At 34.3% G+C, this 7,224-nt stretch overlaps 1 non-coding gene across 1 annotated transcript; it reads left to right on the forward strand.

Annotated features, from left to right (window-relative positions):
* The first annotated feature begins 4,690 nt into the window (after positions 1 to 4,690).
* Positions 4,691 to 4,793, forward strand: LOC111718612. The gene has a single exon (XR_002769132.1). It is a non-coding gene; the product is annotated as a U6 spliceosomal RNA (small nuclear RNA).
* Positions 4,794 to 7,224: the final 2,431 nt, after the last annotated feature.

Here is a 7,224-nt window from a genome sequence, read left to right on the forward strand (position 1 = left end):
CCTATTTCAAACACACTTTAGTTTATTAGGTAAGTTCCATTTTGTTGGATAATTGAGATCATGAGGAAAAGAAATGGAAGAGAAAATTCACATATTTTAAATCGTATAAAACAAGGCAACTATGTATTAATTCAAAGCAAAATTCAATATTAGGAATTTTAATATATATAGCTTCTGAAAAACTGAATTAGCTGACTGTACTATAGGAAAGAATAAGATAAAGGATTTTTATGCCAGTACATTTGGGTTTTTTCAATCACGGCTTTAGGATAAAGTTTCAAAATCATCAGTAAACCACATTGTAACTTATTGCTATATAGGAATGATATAAAACATGACCAGGTGACAATAAAAATTTGAATAAGGGGTAAATAAACAGGTATATTCTAGATACTTTTCAGGCATCAAAATAAAAATAAACACAAATTTCATATCAGTGAAGTTTTTCCTTGGGAAAATTAACTAACAAAGTGGTACGTTTCCTGCTTCTTGTAACTTCACCTGGGTATTAATCTTATTTTATGAACAGTCCAGGCCACCAAAGGGCTCAGAAAGTGTGTCAACCCAATGAAACCTGGTATTAATAACACCATTTCTTCTACTGACTTGAGTCTTAGCAGGGTCACAAATGCTAGCCATGGTGCTGATACCAATGTTCATGAAATTTGAATTTTCATCATAACCCAAAACTAACCAGAATAAAACTGGAACACTGATTAGTCTCAGTGGAATAATAGAGTACAAAGAGTACTGTATTTAGAATCTGATGACCTGAGATCAAACCCTGGGTTCATTACTTACCCCCTGGAGGGTTGTTGACAAATTACTTAGCAAATGAAGTCATTGAATTAGATAATTTCTAAGGGCAGTTACAACCTTTAATTGAAATGAAGTTGGCTTCATTTAACATTTTGTATTCCTCTCTCCCTTTCGGGGAGGATAGAAGAAACATTCCTATGTAATATTTAATTCCTCCCTGATATTTAATTTAGATAAATCAACACAGTGTGAAACAGTAAATAGAGGGTAAATCTTAGAGCCAGGAAGACCTGAGTTCAAGCCCTTTATCTGAAATTTGCTCTCTGCATTAATATAGACATTTTTTAACCTCTTAGGCAATTCAAAGATTTTATATTACAAACAAGTTGTCTATCTGCATCATGGCAGAAATTTCAACAACAAAAATGCCTCACACTGATGATATGATTGAATCCAAATTAGTCCAACAGGATTTTCCAGTTAAATTTCAGACATGTGTGTGTTTGTGTATTTTGGAGTGGAATTAGGAAATTACTAAAAATGATCTGTGCCTACTTGATAAGAAACAAATATAAATTAAATATTTGTAGATACTTAGAAATATTGATTTTTAAACTACTTTTAATACAGAAGGACATAATCTGTGTAGCGCAACAGGCAGATACATTCCCACCCCCATCTCTAAATTCTTATTTGAAGAATATCCATTTGTACTGTATACAGTTTCTCAGGCAAAACAATTAATCTTATACTAATTTGTGTTCACATGTGTTGAACCAGCATTGCTAAAAGTGTTAGTAGTTTTGTAGTTTTACTTTGAAAAACATTAAGTACTACAAAGAATGAGCAATAGGAACAAATGGATAGAGCTACTTCACCATTGATGAAATACAATTACAGAATTACAGACAGCAATGCAGGACCAATAAGGATAAAGAAAGCAAATGTCACTTCATTTTTATTATATGTCATTTATAGTGTACAGACAAAAGAACCAGAAAGGGACTAAAAAGATGTAAATTATAGTCCTGGCTCTTTTGCTATCTAGATGTGATATTAGGAAAATCACTTCAGAGAGAAAGTTAACTCTTTGAGGCTCAGCGCCTTCACTTGTAAAATTAGGGAATTGAATTAGCTTTAAAGCTTTATTTATTCTTCTTCTGTTAGTTTCCTTTATGCTTACATCATCAAATTGACTCTAAATTAAACCATACGTTTTGCTGTCTATTACAGCTATCTATTGACTCACTTCTCCCCTGTGGAATACCTCTCTTCTAATGGGACTATCCTAAATCATGTCCCCAGTCCATAGGAAATTTAATCCATTAAGGTGTGGAATTCATACCTTGTAGATGATGCACTATCTGGATTTCAAATGAATGACTATTAACTCACCTAACCTACATTTTTTCAGATATAGTCATGTTTTAGGTAATATCCAGATATTTAATCTGACCATGTACTTAGTTATTTTTCATTTTATCTTGCCTGGCCCCAAAAGTCACTTAACAGTCATCCACAAGTCTTGCTACCATACTCCTTCACTATATCCTTTCTTTCAATTAAACTTCCTTTTATATTTTGTCTTCACTTATTAGAGTTTTTTTTTTTTATTATTTTTGAGGGCATTGATTATCTTGTTTAGTTCTAATTTCACCCTCATGCTTAGTACATTATCAGATAGTATGGTAATAACATAATAAATCATCTTTCATTGATTTATTGATTGATTCATGGAATATTTGTGATAGAGAAATTGATGCACTTCCTAATGGGCGGGGGAGGGGGGGTAGAGGTGTGTGAAACTATATCCCCTTTAAGCTGTGCCCCCTTAGATCTGTAAAGAAGGGAGATTCAGAGTCTCAGGCCATTCTGGGAAAGCATATCTCCCTAGACAAGTTAAGTGGTGTCATTCAACTGGGCTTTTTTAAGGCAAATCATACCTCCCCTTCCCACCATTGATAGTCAGATCCTCATTCAGGAAGCCTTCAAAGTGATTTTCATTCAGTTGGGAGAAATGGGTCTGATATTGAGTAGCTTGAAATTCCAAGTATCTAGGTCTGGGAGCAGTGACAATATTGAAGGAATTTCATTCAATGGAAACTTCATTCTCAGATTTCCTATTAAAGGGCAATTTTAAACTCATTTCTTTACAGAAGCTCGAAGCAGGACTATGCCTTGTCAAGGAACTTCTTTCCTTGGCATAGCTGCCTTCCAGGACCCATGCCTGCTGTGAAGAGACATTCTCTTTTTAGTGATAAACCTTTTGTTATTTCTCTGCCAGGATCCTGTCACTTGGAAGTCAGTCTTCCTAGCAAAAGCTGACTTCTAAAGTGCCAACAATAAAATTTCCTTTTTTGCCACTAATATTTCGGGTTTGTGAATTCTTTCACTTTGAACCTGCACTGACTAAAAGAGGATTCTCACACCTCAACTCTTCACTGCCACTCACCACATCACTAATACTCTGGGGTAGGTAGGTCAGTCCCCTGGTTGTTTAGGTTCAGTATTGAAATTTCATGAGATTTACTTGGCCATAACTGAATAAACATATTCAATAAAAATAGAAATTGAGGATACCTAGATTATATTCAACTAAGTGAAACTCCAGGACCTGAACTAACTATGACAACTAACAACTTAACCTCACAGTGCTCCCTGGAGTTCTGGATCTTTTGTATTCAGGCAATGAGGAAGTGATGAAAATGAAATGAACCTTTAGTCCTCTGGGCTAACTAAGCCTCCAGGTCCTTTACAATGCCTTTAAAAATAGTACATTTTGCAGGATTAGGGATGGTAGTGGGTTAGGATATTGCTCCTCTAATTCTTACATTTCTATATAACAAATAGAAGGAAATAAGCCACAATAAAGTCTGACAGGATTTATCCCTACATAAATGTTGAACTCTATGAGTTGATGTAAAATTGTAGGGGGAACTCTGAACATAAAGAAGGCAAAAGAAAAAAAAAATTCCCTCTGATGCTTCACTTAAAAAAATGGAAATGATTGGGAATTAAACTACACATCAAAGAAAAATAGAGGCTTAAGGTATTTGTCAACTGCAGGTATTGCGAATAGGGGACTGGAAAGATAGGCTAAGGGGGTAGGAGACAGTTAGATGGAGCACTGGCCTTGGAATCAGAAGGACCCGAGTTCAAATCCAACCTCAGACACTTAATACTTCCTAGCTGTATAACCCTTGCTAAATCACTTAATCCCAATTGCATCACAAAAAAGAAAAAAAATAGACTGCCAAGTTTAAATGAAGTTAATTGCGATTGACCCTTCTCTTGGAAAACTACAAATGCAAATATAAAAGTGAGACTACTTTCTGCCAAGGGATTTAGATTCTAATAGGGATACATATGATGCTTTTCAGGGTGTTTTGGGAAAGGTTTTTTTTTTTTCCTTCTGGTCTGTAACAGGAATTGTTAGAGTAGAGCTATAGGGCAATAGAATATCATGCTTTCCTGAGTGGTTGTGGTAGTGTTGAATTGATTTCCGTTCCCAGAAAAAGAGGTAAAAGGGGATAGAGGAAGAAGTCTTTATAGGGTGGTAAGGGAAGATGGCAGGATCCCAAGTTGGCTGGACCCTGGTGTTTTAGTGAATAACTGAATGGGATATGAAACATGGTCTGAGATAATTCAGGTAAAAGACAAAGTCCCAAAGTTGCAAAGTCCTATCTTGGAAAAAATGATGAAATATGACAAACTTTTGTGGAACAAATTATTATCAAATTGGAATAGGAACAACCTAGGAAAATTAAATAAATCAGGGATGTCTTAGAGCCTCACTCCTTCCTCCTTCCCTTCCTTTTCCCTTTTCTTCCTTCACTCTTTCAAAATTTAAAAACATTTTAATTATAGAATATGTTATTTTAAGATTTGCAAAGTACTTCTTCAGTATCCTTAAAATAACTGTAGGGGCTGCTTGCTTTGGCAGCATCTATACTAAAATTGGAATAATATAGAAAATATTAGCAGGCCCCCTACACAAGGATGACACACAAATTCATGAAGCATTCCCATTAAAAAATAACTGTAGAAGATAGATATTAGTATTTTTTTAATACATGAGAAAACTGAAGGAAATTAAGGTCAAATAATTTGCCTAGGTCACACTGCTAATAAGTGTCTAAAGACAAAGACAAACTTGAATTCAGGTCTTCCTTACTCCAGATCCATTGCTCTACACATTGTGCCCCCTATTCATTTCCTTATTTGTTACCATTTAAAATAATCATAATTTCCAAGCTACATGGCATGAAAAATTTCAAAATATTGAGACTTATCAGAGGAGACAAAAATCATGTGTAGGAAGAAGATAAAGTATACATCAGCCTTTCTTGTTGGCTACTGAGGTGTGATAACAATAGTTTCAGTGCACCTTCCAAGTATAAGCTTATATCCTAATACTTTTATCCAACTTCAAAAAGAACTTATTTTATCTTCTTATGAAATACTGAATAGAATATAAAAAATAAATAGCAATAGCAAGATCATGACTTTTATCAGAACTATTTCTATCTAAACTCAATCAAAAGAAATGAAAAGATGATGAAATAATCAGGATAATAACAATGTAATAAGAAAGTAGTAGCTTTTTTATTTTCAAGGGTCACTTCAATTTGAAATTCACAAATAAAAATGAGAATGAGATTATTATTATTACTTTGAATGAAAGACATTTATATAGTACTTTAAAGTTTGCAGAATCATTTAAATATATTATTTCATTTAATACAGAAATCTTGTGTGGAAAATGCTGCAGGTAATATCTCATTAAACAAGTGATGAAATCAGTCATTCCCCAATTGATTTTTCTTGCATATATGAAGGAGAAAAATATTTCAGGTATTGCCAACAGTTAGGCCAGTGCTATGGTGTCAGAAGAAAAGAGTGAGAGGAATAGCATGTATGCAAGTGTGACTTATTTACTTGGGAGCATGTAGGGGGGATAAAGTTCAGCATAAAAATACTAGAAATGTAGGAAGGGATCTTGTTTTAAAGGGCTTTATATGTCAAAAATCATATTTCATCCTAGAGGAAAGAGGGGAGGACTTGGGAAAAGATGACGATTTCTGTTTAGGATATCGTGAGTTTAAGATGCCTTTGGGAAATCTAGTTTAAGCCATCTAAAAGGCATTCAGTAATAGAGAACTAGAGCTCAGTTAAAAAAAAAAAAAGGACATCCAAGTAAGAGAAAAGAGAAAAAGCCCCTTGGTAGACTCTTTGGAAATATCCAGTGTTCATGGAGTGACTTGGATGGAGAACTAGCAAAGAAAATGGAGGAGTTGTTAGAAAGATGGGATTAAAGTGAGGAGACAACAGTGTCATTTAAAAAAAAAAATACTAGAGAAGAGAGAGTATTTAGGAGGAATAAGAATCAACTCTGTTAAAGACTTCAAAGAAGTCAAATAAGCATCAAAAAGAGGCCATAAGATTTGATGGTTAAGAGATCTCTGGTATCTCTTACCTTTACAAGGAGATCCCAGTTGAATGATGTCAGAAGTAAGATTGCAGAAAGATAAAAAGAGGGTAATGGTAGAGGAGGTGGAAATACCTAGTATGAATAGTTTTCCCTGGGAGTTTAGCTGACAAGAAAAGAGAAAGAAGGGATATATTGGTAGGAATGTTTAAGTAAAATGTAGGATTTTTAAGAATGAAAAAAAGTCATAAAATGTTTAGAGGAAGCACAGAGACTGGGAGAGTTTGAGGATTAAAAAGAAAAATTAAAAAGAAATTTTTAAATGGGAAGAACACTATTTTTAATACACATTGCTTTATTAATCATGTTGGGAAAGAAAAATCAGAGCAAAAGGGAAAAATCAGGGGAGAGATAAGAAAAAGAAGTGAACATAGCATGTGCTGGTTTATACTCAGTCACCTTAGATCTTTTTCTGGTTGCAGATGGCATTTTCTGTCAAAAGTCTGTTGGGATTGCTTTGGATCACTGAAATGTTGAGAAGATTGAAGTCATCCATAGTTAGTCATTGCACATTCTTTCTGCTATTGTGTACAATGTAATCCTGTTTCTGCTTCTTTCATTCAGCATCAGTTCATGTAAATCTTTCCAGGCCTTTCTATAATCAGTTTGTTCATCATTTTTTATAGAACAATAATATTCCATTACCTTCACATACCACAGCTTATTCAGCCATTCCTCAATTGATGGGCATCCACTCCTTTTCTAGTGCTTTAGTATTACAAAAATGCTGCTACAAACATTTTTGCACATGTGGGTCCTTTTACTTCTTTTATGATTTCCTTGGAATACAGACCCAGTAATGGCACTGCAAAGTCAAAGGATATGGACAGTTAGATAGCCTTTTGGACATAGTTCCAGACTGTTCTCCAGAATCTTTGGATCTTATCAAAATTCCAACAACAATGCATTAGTGTACCAGTTTTCTCACATCTCCAACATTTATGATTATCTTTTCCTGATATCTTAGCCAATCTGAG

The sequence above is a fragment of the Sarcophilus harrisii genome, chromosome 2 (assembly GCF_902635505.1).
Source record: "Sarcophilus harrisii chromosome 2, mSarHar1.11, whole genome shotgun sequence".
Classification (NCBI taxonomy): domain Eukaryota; kingdom Metazoa; phylum Chordata; class Mammalia; order Dasyuromorphia; family Dasyuridae; genus Sarcophilus; species Sarcophilus harrisii.